The sequence below is a fragment of the Microcaecilia unicolor genome, chromosome 2, assembly GCF_901765095.1.
Source record: "Microcaecilia unicolor chromosome 2, aMicUni1.1, whole genome shotgun sequence".
Lineage (NCBI taxonomy): Eukaryota > Metazoa > Chordata > Amphibia > Gymnophiona > Siphonopidae > Microcaecilia > Microcaecilia unicolor.
The window spans coordinates 441,708,593-441,723,012 of NC_044032.1; the positions used below are offsets into that span (position 1 = coordinate 441,708,593).

Sequence of the window (14,420 nt, forward strand, 5' to 3'; positions counted from 1 at the left end):
CAAAAACACTGAGAAATCCATATTAATAAGGCAGACATTGAGGCTGATATCTAAACACATGTGCACAGTCAGCAGGTGTGACGTAAGTGCTTATCTACACAAATCCAGTCCATTTATATGGATAACTTTGGTTGTTTCAGTTGCAAAATGGCCAAAACGTTATTTGTTTAAGCAGCAATATTTCAACTAAATTTTCATCTAAAACCAGGTCATTAGGAAAACTTTGCGGGGTCCTTTTACCAAACTGCGTTAGAAAGGGCCGTGCGCTAGCAGTGGGGGTCGTTTTTGCTGCACACCATGGCCTTTTTTACCGCAGTGGGTAAAAAGCCCCTAAAAAAAGACATGGTCATGTGGTAAGATTATTGTTACCGATTGGCCATGCGGGGGGGGGGGGGGGGGGGGAGCTTACCACCACCCATTGAGATGATGGTAAGGGTTCCTATGGTAACCCGGCAGTAACTGGGCAACAATATTGCCTGTTTAACAATGTGCTAGAAATTACGGAATTACTTTCCATAGCACCAGAAATAGCGCACGCTCAAAGCGGAACTACTGCCGGCGGCCGCTTTGGGCCTGTGGTAGTTCTGGGTTGCCACTCGGCAACCCTTTAGTAAAAGGGCCCCCAAGTCAGTAGTTTTTTCCCCAATCCCTAGTCACTTTGGAGACCTTTTACCAAGCTGCATTAGGCACGAACGCACACCTAAGTCTGCAAAAATGGCTTACCATGGGATGTGCTAAAAAGTGTTCCACATTAGTTTTAGATGGAGGAAAAGATCTCAGTGGTTTCACCTTTTTTTGTGCTGCGTATTTCAGCCCATACAACGGTGGCTTAAATGCAACTGCTTTATCAATCATCGGTTTAAAAAAAAACCTCCAAATTTTTTATATTCACTGCAAACAAAACATTTTATATAAAAAATGAGCTCACATAAATATTTGAAATTAACATGATAGTCTGTGCTGAATATGTGTAACTATCTTGTCAAAATGTTGTCACAAGGACCATTCTTTCAGATCCCAGTGTCCCTTGTCTCATTGATTGATTTTTTCTGATTCACTTTCTATTTGGTTCAAACCTTGCTGGGGGGGGGGGGGGGGGTACATTAATGTAAGGTTGTGGTTTGATTCCTTCATCTGTAAGGGTTGTTTCTTTCCGCATTAGTTTTGCCATGCTCCCATGCTAACTGCACAGTAATACTTTTTTTTTGTATTTGTTTTGGGGGGGGTGGGGGGGTGGGGAGGCATACAATCTGGTAGGTGATAAGTGCTCCTGTGGTAATTTTTAAAATGGCCAAGTTCTAATCACAACTTCAGCGCATGGCCATTAATGGAAAATAAAATTAAAAAATTGCAGTTTTTACAGCTGCGGTAAAAAATGGCCTTAGCATATGGGAAAGACCCTCATAAGGGCGAGCTAAGGCCAATTTCTCCTGAAACTTAGTACAAGGACCCCTTTGGAATTTGCAACCCTGCAATTTCAGCAAATGATCAATCCTTGAATGCTTCAAAAGTAGGACTAACTTAGGGGCCCTTTGACTGAGCTGTGGTAAAAGGGGCCCTGTGCTAGTGGCAGCGGGTAAAAAGGCCGAATAAAGAAATGGACATAGGGTAATATTATACTTACCGCATGGACTTGTGAGGGTGGAGCAATTACCGCCAACCATTGAGGTGGTGGTAAGGGCTCCCGTGCTAACCTGGTGGTAAGCAGATAGCACGCAGTGCTGTCCAATTACTGCTGGGTAACTGCTGTGGTATAAAATAGGGACCTATTTTCCCTAGCACCGGAAATGCCATGCACTGGGGGTAGAACTAATGCCGACGCCCACTTTGGGCCGGTGGTAGTTCCGGATTTTATTATTTATGTATTTATCTATTTATTGACTGATTGATATACTGCATGGGGCCTAGCCAAGGCTTCAATGTGGTTTACAAAAACAAATTAGAAATTAGGGCATAGAAGAAAAAGAGAAAAACAAAAGAAGAAAAAGGGAGAAGGAATGGGAGGGGGTGGAACACCATGGAGTGAGAAGGAGGAGGGGAGGAGACAGAGAAAAGAGAGGGAGGAGATCAGAAAAATCAGGCTAAAGGGAAGGGTTATGAAGGAGGGTAAAATGCAGTTCTGAAAGGGTGAGTTTCTAGTGCCAGTTTGAAAGATGCAATGGCGGGTTGATGCCGAATCTGACATGGTAGCACATTCCAGAGTTTAGGACCTAATTAGCTAAAAGCAGAATCTTCAGTAATGGGGAGGCAGATAGAAGAGGGTGGTGGTAAAGAAAAAAGGGATTACCGCTGCTTAATAAAAGGGCCCCTTATCACATTTGGAACTAGCTGACTACTAGGATTTCCTGATAGTACAGGGGGCAAATATTAAATTGCCCATGCTGTTGCAAACCTCACAGATAAATTTTACCCCCAGTGTTTGAACCAAGAAGTAAGGCACAACTACACTGCTTTGATTGTTGCTAGTCAAAAAAATTACCCACAGTAGCAGTGTCCGAAGCTGGAATTGCACCCTGTGCGGCACACCTTCAAGCACTCCTGTCCTGCTCTACCCACTGAATCGCATTTTGGCAAGGGAAGCCAATGAAGGGGACACAGTTTGGTGTTCCTGCCTCCCTGCACCCTGTGCAGTTGAATTGGCTGCACATAGTTGGCTATGGCCCTGACCCACAGAGGTTTGCAAATTGCATCTGATTTTGTTGCAGATTTTTGATAGGAAAGAACATATGTAGGTTTGTGTAATTAAAGAAGGAAAACATCTTCGGTCTTGGAGTTGAATAATATTTTTTCTTTCACTTCACTCCAAGGAATACTGCCAGAGTCTTGTTGTTGAACAATGTATATATTTTCACCCACAAATATTAAAAGCCTACATTTCTACAGTTAAAATTTTTTTCTTTATGCACAGAAATGGCTTTGAATATTTTCTTCATAGTGATTCATGTACATCCCAGAATCTCGGAATTTCCCATAAAGATGACCTGGGCCTTTCTGTATGCAATACCATCCTATATAATAATTCTCACCTCCAACGTTCTATGCTTGGGACCATGGCTCCCTGGCTGCAAGTGGTCTGCGAGGCAGACACGCACGGACGTCACTGACGTCAACACAGCTGATTCCAAGGCAAGGGGAGGAGTAGGGAAACACTCCTCCTACTGCCTTGGAATCAGCTGTCACCCCCCCCCCCCCACGCTGCGGCCCCCTCGAAACCCACCCCCTCCCGCGAACCTGTCGATCCCCCCCCCCGGAACACCGAAAACTGCACCCCCCCTCCCGCCGCTGTTGTGCACTACCTTCGGGTAGGTTCCTCAATCATCTTCTCAGAAAGTTTAACTCCGTGCGTCTGACGTCAGACGCACGCAGAGGAACTTCCAGACAAGATGATTGAAGAACCTACGGGAAGGGAAGAACAACACGGCGGCGGTGGCGGCAGTTTTCGCTCACACGGGGGGGGGGGGGGAACGACAGGTTCGCGGAAGGGGGGGGTTCGAGGGGGCCGTAGCATGGGGGGGGGGGGGGGGAATTGCTTGCCTAAGGCCCGTTTCCTTGCCTACAGAAACGGGCTTTTTTTACTAGTTCATCATAAAAGGGAAGGGAAGGGGAATGGGGTGGGCAAGAGGGCCTTGGCCCCATCCACATTTTGCCCAACAGAGCATCAGCAATTAGAGAGCTTTGGGGGGGGAGGGGCGGCTGGAGATTGGTTTATTTGGCCTCTTCAACAAAAAACATATAACGCTGCTGCCCCTGATAAAAGGGACAGAAATGCTTTTGTGTCATGGCTTTCAGATTTTTACCTCATCACATTCTACAGCAGGGGTGGGAAAGTGCAGGCCTGCCATTTAATTTTATGTGGTCTGCGAGTTTATGAGAAGTATACACAGAACATGTCATTAACAAGAGTTTGGGCGATTTTAAATGCTATATTTCACAAATATTTTCAGAATGGCCATTCTAGCAATTTGTTTCCATCATTTAAAAATTTTTACTTATTTATTAATCACCACATCTATGGAGCTCTGTGCATTTCCAGTTCTGACATTACATAATGTTGTGGCCCACTAGGAATAGTACTGACAGTCATGCGAGCTTCTGTGCATGAAGGTTGCCTATGCCTGTTCTGCAGGGAAACTTGTATCAGACAGGACTGACAACAGAGTTAGGAAATTGAGTGGAGGAGTGGCCTAGTGGTTAGGGTGGTGAAATGAGTTCAATTCCCGGCACAGACAGCTCCTTGTGACTCTGGGCAAGTCACTTAACCCTCCATTGCCCCATGTAAGCTACATTGAGCCTGCCATGAGTGGGAAAGCGCAGGGTACAAATGTAACAAAAAAAAATTAAGGGCCTCTTTTTATCACTTTAAATGGGCTTTGTCGGCATTGCATTGTAGGAACTTCTAGTGTGGCTTGATAAAAGAGGCCCTAAGCAGTGGCGTAGCAAGGGCAGGGTGGTGGAGGCGGTCCATCCTGGGTGCATGCTGCAAGGGGGTGCAGGAAGCAGCTGCGTGGTTGTCGGCTCCGCCGGTTCCCTGCTCCCTCTGACATTACTTCCTGTTCCAGGGCAGGGAAACTGTGGAGCCGACAGCCATGTGACTGCTCCCTGTACCCCCAGGATGTAAGAGCGATGCGTTTGGGGGAGGTGGAGGTGATGCACAGGGGGTGGGTTTTATGATTCGGGGAGGGGGCATTTGCTGGGGGGGATGCGCCGGAAGGACGCAGCAGTGATCCACCCCGGGTGGCAGCCGACATAGGAACACCACTGGCCTTAAGAAAGAATGTACACCTCATGATTACATGGAGTGGCAAAAGTGTACAGCCTGAATTTTAATTCAAGCGAGATTTGTTTTACAAGCATGCTAATATACAAAGCATTGTGCATGCTGGCTGAAGGTGGTAGCCATACATTTCCTGAAGCAGCTCGGGTTTTTAATGGGAGCCAGCATGCGTAAATATTTGTGTTTGGTCAGAAAAATCCAATAGCAATCTATCCACATATGCCAGAATCAAATACTCAGGCTACCTGTCTGCAGGTAGAATAGATGTTGAGTGTCTGCTTGTTCACCTGTCCTATACATTCCAATTCGGTTTTCCTCCCTGCCAGTGTATTTTATTATATCCAGTCGGCATCACTGCATTTTCTAAACTGAACCACGAACGATCATGTTCTAATGTGAGGCTCCTACCCTGCCTCCTGTTTCCAGTTGGATTGTTCAGAATTGCACTTATTAACCCAACGAGAAGAAAACGTGCAGTAGCAACAAACAATTAATTCCCTTTTCATTTAAGAAATAGCATTAAAAAAAAACTCCTTACGTGTCTTTCCATTTGCTGAGCAAACACTTTTTTTTTCCAGCTGGTATTAAATTTTAATCTGAAGCACCCAAGAGGCTAAAGCAGCATGGATGGATTTTAATATAAGGTTTAAAAAAAAAAGCTCAGAGACGGATCCTTTTGCTTGTTTTCTTCCTTTCAAACCCCAGTGGAATACAGATATGAACTGCTGAAATAATGACCAAGTTTTAGAAAGGGAAGGGAGAAATGCGCTGAATGATATAGAGAGGCCAATGTGGAAAATTAAATTGTGACTTTTAGTTATTTTTAAAATAATGAAAAATAAATACATTTCCCATCATGGTCATGATTCTTTTAGCAACTTAGAAGTTAGAGGAGAAGCTTGAGACCTGCACAACTAGATTCATTCTGCCTCTACAGTTCTCTGCGCCCTTGAACAAGTTACAAAGATTTTCTCTGCTCAGATATCTTGGGCAATATGATTTTGGTTGCATAGTACAATGTGAGTCAATAGATGTCTTATTTATTTCTTGACTTTGTTTTTACTATCTTTCACATTTTAGGAAAACAGAAAGAAAGGACTTACTATCAGTGCATTTTTTCTAGCAAAAAAGGTGCCGGTACTTAAATGCCAGGCCACCCTTCAGGGATGGAGTGATCACTGAGGGACCCATCCCACAATAGTTATCCACTGCAACCAGTCACAGAATCTATCACAAAGCAGAATTGGTATGTAGGGCCTGAGCTTTTTCATTAAAACTTGGGGACCATGGGTCAATTTTAGCAGACAATGGAACAGGGGCCAGTACTCAGTATCCCCAAGTACTAAAAAAAAAAAAAGTCCTGCTTACTATCATCTGTTCATCTGCACAGATCAGGTTGGGTGAGCATATGGCGGAGTGCTATTTAAAATTAGAGTCCAAGACCACCTCATTATATACAATTAATCTTAAATATCGTTTGCACAACAGTTAAAAGAAGAGTGAGGGAAATTAGCTTATGGGGTAAACATTACACTTCTAATTTAAGGTTTCAAACAATAAATACCTTTGCAACTAGGGTGGCGGAGATTTAAATAAGAACAGTGGGATGCACAACATAAAAGGTGCTAAAATACTGTGCCGCAGACATCATTGCTTCAGGAGTGCCCAGATCCCTTCCCCTGTGTGGCACACTGAGTCTTACCCCAGTGTGTCTTATGCAGTGAAGCAGGTGCATTAGCGACAGGCACATTATTTTTGCTGCCACTGTTGCTTGTCCTTGCCATCAAGAGCTGCAAAGTGCCCCATGAAGCTGTGAAGGCACCATTGTATGCAGCGGGTTCTTGTCTTGCTGTTTAGTGCACCCATATCACCCAGAGAAGATTCAGAAGTGCCAGGAAGGAAGGAAGGAGATATGCAGGGAGGCCCTCTAATCTGGATCGTGATACCAATCTTGGTCCTGGTGGGGAGGGGAAGAGGAAGAAGAAATGTTGCTGGGGGCTGGTAGTTGCTTCAAGAAAAACATTAAGAAACTGAAAAAAGTTTAAGTAAATGTGTTAAAAAACATACTAGAAGTCTAGATAATATGAAATGTAATGAGAAGCTGAAGAGACTATCTACTGAAGAATTAATCTCAACAAACAGAAAGCAGGATCACTGATGAATGGAAGAAGGCAGATCTATTCAAATGAGTCAATGATAAGTATAAAATATAGTTGTTTTTATTTCTAGAAGAATGCAAAATTGCAATATAACAAGAAACTGTTGCCCTCTGTAGATAAGATAAAAGATTTCAATTACCTCAGTATTGATTGGGTAAATATCTCATTGGGATGTTCTAGGGAAGTAAAGTTTCCAGACACCAAGCATGATATCTTCATAGAGCAGTTGGTCCAGAAACCGACAAAAGGGAAACTACTTTAGATTTAGTCCTTACTGGTACACAGGACTGCTACAAGGAGTAATGGTGATAGAGCTGCTAAGCAATAGTGACCACAATGCAATCAAAATTGTAATCTCAGGAAGGAAGACTCTTGAAAAAGCTACTGCTGTAGCACTTAATTTTATAAAGGAAACTATTATAAAATGAGGAAATTAGAATTAAAAAAACAAAGAGATGGATGCTAGAGTCAAAATTTCATGGGGCATGGACATTATTTAGTTTAAATCCTTTTTATTACACAAAGTGAAATACACTCAAAGTGTATTGCAGTTTATTGCTGCTGATTGTGAGACAAAACCTACTCCCATTTTCCCACCAGGAATTTAGAAAACTCTGAGGAGCAGAATAAGCATGCAAATACACAACAACAGTCAAAACATCACACCACCAAACGATAGCAATACCACCACATTAAACAAGAAAACGTACTAGATGTCAAAATGCTTCTATTTACATGAAAGAGACCCAGCCCTCCCTCCTACCCATAGTCTACATCAAAATAACATTAACCGATGATTCTGCTGCGGGCTGCCGGGTTTCCCAGAAACGTTTCCAGATACGTTAGAATCTTTCTTCTTTCACTGAAGAAATATCCTGAATTTCAAGACGTTCCATAGCAAGTAGCAAAACCATTTGTACTCTTCAAGTCACAAAAGTAGGTTCCTTTCTGTTCACGCCAGCACATAATCCAGGAGGAATAGGTATTGAGATGCAGTAACAATCAAATAACAAAATAGGGATCAAAGGTTGCCTTGACCATCGTGTGGACACACTGTGTATTACCTGGGCCCACAAAGACTGTATGTGAGAGCAATCCCAAAACATATGACTCAGTGCAGCTGGGATATGATGACATTTGGGGCATGCAGCAGAAACACTGAGTGACATTTTATATGCCCTATATGGAGAAATATAAAGTCGTAATATAAATTTGTATTGCATTTCGCACAACAGTGCATTACACAGGTGACGTTGGACTCCCGGAACACTGTCTTTTGCCTGTGTTGTCGTTATATCCACATTTAATTCAGCAGATCATGCCAAGGCGAAACGAGTATAATCCAAATCTTCAGTCGTATCCTATAGGTATCAGTAATGATATCTCAGCAGCACTTTGTTTTGAGAGCCAAGCATAAGTGCCATGCTAAGAGTCTCTTGGACATCCTCAGTTAAGTTCACCCAACCTAAACTGCTCACATAATGATGCAACTGAGCACAAGCATAGTGGTCATTACTGGTAAAGAATACTCAGTTTGGAGGTCTGAAAAGGGCCGCAGCTTGCCATCCTCAGTTAAAAGTTGAAACAAATAATGACTTCCCAGTGATCTCTAGCATGAAAGACCCCGGAGTCCAATTCTGGGGAAAAGTCTGGATTCCATCGAATAGAAAGAAAAGGTGTTGCTGCTGCAGAGAAATGATGACATTTACACAACCACTGCCAGGTTGCACTGTCCAGAGAAGAAGATTCCCTTGCAAAGCATGCAGTGTTCTTCCAGGGATAGTATGCCTCAACCAACTAAAATGTTCCTGAGGTAAAAGAAGTTCAAGCAGGGTCACTGAAAAATGCTGGAACTCCGTAAACCAATTATTAATATGTCTCATGGTGCATGCAACAGCACACATTCAATAACCCCAACCCACCATGTTCTCTGGGTTTCTGCATAATTGATATCAGCAATCTGGTGTGCTGTGCCACCACAGAAACCCCTGAAGCTCCTTATAAAGGAGATGTTCATCAGGGACCTTTAAGTATAAAGGAAGCCTCAGAGAACCATAAAGCCAGCGGGGGGGGGGGGGGGGGGGGGGGGGGCTAGCATCATGTTAAACAAGCTTATCCTTCCTAAAAGAGAAACCAGATAGGACTGTCAGATGCCCAGCAGTCACCTTGTCTCCTGAAAAAGTGGATGTACATTACAGTCATACAGCTTAGAAAGATCAGAAGGAACAGTAACTCCCAAATATCAAAGCTGTTCATCAGCCCATTATGCACCTCTAGAGTTGTTGGGAGAGACTGAGATTTGGTCAAAAGCCTGTTCCGCATCCAACTGGCCAACAGAAGGGGCTCACCCAACTGACCACTGTGTGCCATTGCCAACAGCAGCTTCCACATATTAACTACAGACTGGCATCCTTTGATAAAGCCCACCTGGTCTGCACCTTTCAACCCGGGTATGCCAGTATATCTGCCAGAAATCTGGATAGAATCTTAACATCCACATTTATCAGTGAAATTGGAAGATAAACCTCTGGGAGAGTCACCTGCCTACCAGGCTTGGGCAAAAGGCTGATAAGGGCCATATTAGTATGCTCTGGAAACTGCTGGTCAGTGATCACTGAGTTGTAATAATCTAACAGTGGCCCTATCAGTTGGGTTTGCATCAATTTGTAAAATACTCCTGTAAAACCATCAGGGTCAGAAGCTGAAAGCAGCTTGAAGGCCCGAATAGCCAGCTGCACCTCTTTTGCAGTCAATGGTCGATTTAGAGCCTCTATAAGAAGGCACAGAAGACCAGACTTCTGCAACTAATTGGCAATATGATCTGCCCTATCAGATTTACCACCCCCAGCAGCATATAGTTGTCGAAAATGGGCCAAAAAACCCCTCTGCTATCTCTTTCATTATTGACTACTTGTTCCCGTGGAAGTTTTAATAGTGGGAATATATCTAGACTTTCCCCATGACTTTGTAAAGTGTGCCAGGAGCTTACCTGTTTTATTCCCAAATTTGAAAATTTTATATTTCTGAAATAACAGCAGTTGAGAAGTCCACTCCTGGAGCAGTGTTCAAAGCAGTTCGGGTGGATGTTTAAGTCTCAAATAAAAGGCAGGCGAGGGGTGAGCTATTAATCTGCGTTTGAGTGCCTGCAATTCATGCTCTAATATTACAATTCACTGGACACTCGTGTATGCAATGATATCTTCCCACAACGCTGCCTTTGCTGTTGGCCAAAACAGGCATGGGTTATCTGCATGCTGCTGATTGTGAGACAAAACTCCTCCCATTTTCCCACCAGGAATTTAGGAGCAGAATAAATATGCGGGGAAATCTCCAACCTGAGCTTTGCTAAAAATAAGGCTCCCTGTCAAGCTCCATCCAGATAAGAGCATGATCAGAAATTTCCTCTGGCTCTATCACAGCCCAAGAATATGTGGAAAAAGGGTGCAGCTTATAAACATATAGTCAGATGGGAGAGAGTCTGGTGAGCCCTGGATGTATGTGTAAAATCTTTCTCATCTGGGTGTAACAAATGCTAAGGATCCACCAAATCCAGGGCTCTGCAGAAATTTCTCAGTGTCTTAACCCCACCCAAAACACTACCCAGCTTATAAACGGAGTGATAAAATCTCAGGTTTAGTACTAAGTTCATGTCTCCCAACACAATCAGGGGTTTTGTCACATTGGTTATAAGCGGGTTAAACATTTTTAAATAAATAAAATGAAATATCTGTGGCAGACTTGAAGCAAGTGTGAATAAAATGATTTGTCATGGAAAGCACATTATTTTAAATGCCCAAATAAAATATATTCCATTCATTGAAAAAGGTTAAAAGAAGGCCAAACAATGGCTAGTGTGGTTTAATGGTGAGGTGGAAAAAATACTGAAAGCCAAAAGAGCAGCTTTCAGAAAATGGGAAGCACAACCTATTGTATAAAATAAGGATGAGTACAAGCACTGGCAAATTAGATGTAAAGAAAGTAATCAGACAGGTTAAAAGAGTCTTTGAGCGAAGCTTGCTGTAGAGACAAGAACTAATATGAAAAGCATAAATCTGAAGCAAAAAGCCTGTGAGGGAATCAGTTGGACCACTGGATCACTAAGGGGGTCTTTTACTGAGCCGCAGTAGAAATATAATGGGCAACTCGGTGTTTACCACCAGCTGATTTCTACAGCGAGCTAAAAACACTACCACGGCTTAGTAAAAGACCCCTTAAGGGAAGAAGGGTAAGGTAACAGCAGAAAAACAAAACAATTTCTTTGTCTTTAATAAAGAGAATATTTGAGATTTGGACCGACCAAAGCACATCATCGTAAATAAAGAAGATGTAATAGATCAAATTGACAAAACTAAAGAGCAACAACATCATGGTTAAATCATGAGTGGGGTGGAATGGTTAAATATAAAATGTCTGTTTAACCTTTCATTGTAACATAGTAGATGACGGCAGAAAAAAGACCTGCATGGTCCATCCAGTCTGCCCAAGATAAACTCATATGTGTATACCTTACCTTGAATTTGTACCTTACCTTGAATTTGTACCTGTCTTTTTCAGGGCACAGACTGTATAAGTCTGCCCAGCAGTATTTCCCGCCTCCCAACCACCAGTCCCGCCTCCCATCACTGGCTCTGGTACAGACCGTATAAGTCTGCCCTCCCCTATCCTAGCCTCCCAACCACCACCCCCTCTTCCCCCCACCTGCTCCGCCACCCAATTTCAGCTAAGCTTCTGAGGATCCATTCCTTCTGCACAGGATTCCTTTATGCATATCCCACGCATGTTTGAATTCCGTTACCATTTTCATCTCCACCACCTCCCGCGGGAGGGCATTCCAAGCGTCCACCACCCTCTCTGTGAAAAAATACTTCCTGACATCTTTCCTGAGTCTGCCCCCCTTCAATCTAATTTCACGTCCTCTCGTTCTACCGCCTTCCCATCTCCGGAAAAGGTTCGTTTGCGGATTAATACCTTTCAAATATTTGAACGTCTGTATCATATCACCCCTGTTCCTCCTTTCCTCCAGGGTATACATGTTCAGGTCAGCAAGTCTCTCTTCATACGTCTTGGAACGCAAATCCCATACCATCCTCGTAGCTTTTCTTTGCACCGCTTCCATTTTTTTAACATCCTTCGCAAGGTACGGCCTCCAAAACTGAACACAATACTCTAGGTGGGGCCTTACCAACGTCTTATACAGGGGCATTAAAACCTCCTTTCTTCTGCTGGTCACTCCTCTCTCTATACAGCCTAGCAATCTTCTAGCTACGGCCACCGCCTTGTCGCACTGTTTCGTCGCCTTCAGGTCTTCAGATACTATCACCCCAAGATCCCTCTCCCCGTCCGTGCCTATCAGACTCGGACATAACATAACACAAGAGAATGCTCCATGAATCTAATTACCAGCAGACTGAAAACAAATCAAGAAAAGTTTTTTTTTTGTTTTTTTATGCAGCATGTGAAATAAGCTGTGGAATGTTTTTCCAGAGGATATCAGGATTTAAAAGAGTTCTGGAAAACTCCCTGCTGGTCAAAGGCACCATTTTGAGGCTGGCAGCCAACAGGGGAGGAGTAACTGGGGATTGTTCCTGCTCGCTACTGCTAGATACCAGGGATAGTCCCTTGTAGGTCCATAGAGATGACTTAGGGGTTGGGGGCCCTTTCTGGGCAAGAGGTGGAGGGGGGTGTAGGAGTGTCTTCAGGGATTGGACCTCTTTCTGCAGGGATGGAGGAGGAGTAGGGTCTGTTTTAGGGGTGGTGGGGCTCTGATTGGGGGTGGATCTTGGGTGCTGTGTTGGTAGATTGTGGGATGGTCACAGGAATTCAATTACCCTTTAGCTTCTTTAATATGGCCCCTGGGAGCATTGGGCCACATGTTTATGACTTGATACTCCCAGGAAGGAAAAATAAAGACGGTTCAAAGTTGGCATTAGTTTGCCATGAATAATGCAGCTTACAAAGTTAAACACAAGCTATTATTTGATTTGCATAATTACGAGGTACTCTGGATGCATTTGAATGATTTTCATCTCATTATTGTTTTGCTTGTGTTGCAATAAGATAACATGCATTATTTTGCCATTTAATGCATGTTATTTGGCAAAAAGCTTGTGTTATTCCCTTAAAGGACATTACTTGTTCTATTACAGCCCCCTTCACTTATAGGTCTTTCTCACAGGCTTCCTGTCCTAGATGTATGTGAAAGCGAGTTTCTTTTCAAATTCTCTTTTTGCCTGCCTGATCGATACTTTGAATCGATCCTTTGAATCTAGCATACGATGAAGTTAAGAGGAAATAGGCTTGGGAGGAATCTAAGAAAGTATTCATTCATGGAAGAGGTGGAGGAAGCGTGGAATAGCCTCCTGGTGGAGGTCGTGGAGACGAAGACTGTGTCAGAATTTAAGAAAGCGTGGGACAAGCTCGTGGAATCCCTTAGGAAAAGGAAGAGAGTTAGTGATTACAGAAGATGGGCAGACTGGATAGGCCATTTGGCCTTTATCTGCCATCATGTTTCTATGTTTCTCTGTTTCTTATGCTGTTTCCTGTTTTCTTCATTGGATCTGCTTTCCATTTTTTTTTTTTAAAGATGTTCTTTTGGCTATGTTACGGGCACATTTTCAAAGCACTTTGGGAGGCTAAGTTCCATAGGTTTCTATGGAACTTTGGGAGGCTAAGTGCTTTGAAAATGAGCTTGTTAGCCTCTTTCACCTCTCATTTAAACTATTCTGACTGTTATTTGGCCTTCCATCTGCCTTGTTTAATGCACAGAATACATCTGATCTGGGCTTCAAAGATGGCAATTTTAAACAATGTACACAATTTATGTGCCCTCAGGTACACCAGCCATAAACCTGATGTAATTGCAGGTGCATAAATGTGGCAAGTGTGCGTAAATTACAGCATTCTGTAAGTTATGTGCGTAAGTGGGAGCCCCGCCCATATCCCACATGTATGACCCCTTTGCAGTTACAAACTTTAGCACATATACACAGTCTTACAGAATAGTGCTTAGGGTGCTTACATGCATAAGTGCAACTTTTTCTGTGCACTTACAGATGCAAACGAGTGCACACCTGTGAATGCCTTGTTATAGCATTGCCAATTTAATCTTTACAGCTGTTTCCTTTATTTTTTTAAACCATTTTCCTCATTTTATCATAGTTTTCCCTTTTGAAAGTTAAATGCTATTGCAGTGATTTTCCTTAGTGCCTTCCCTTCAATTATTGTCATATTTGATTGTATTACGATCACTATTGCCAAGTTAATGCAGTGCTGATACCTCTTGCACCAAATCCTATGGGTCTAAAATACTCTCCCTCTTGTTACTTCATGAATCAGCAGCTCCATGAAGCATCTAGAAACTTTATCTCTACAGTCTTTCCTGATTTGCCCTTTACCCAATCAGTACTGCATAATTGAAATCACCCATTATTATTAGTATGTTGCCAAATTTGTTAGCTGTCCTAATTTCTGTCATAGGCGCCAACTCT

General features: G+C 43.0%; 1 protein-coding gene across 1 annotated transcript in view; it reads right to left on the reverse strand.

Annotated features, from left to right (window-relative positions):
* The window catches only part of LOC115461208 (dedicator of cytokinesis protein 2-like), a 1,592,043-nt gene that overhangs the window by 232,596 nt on the left and 1,345,027 nt on the right, over window positions 1–14,420 (reverse strand).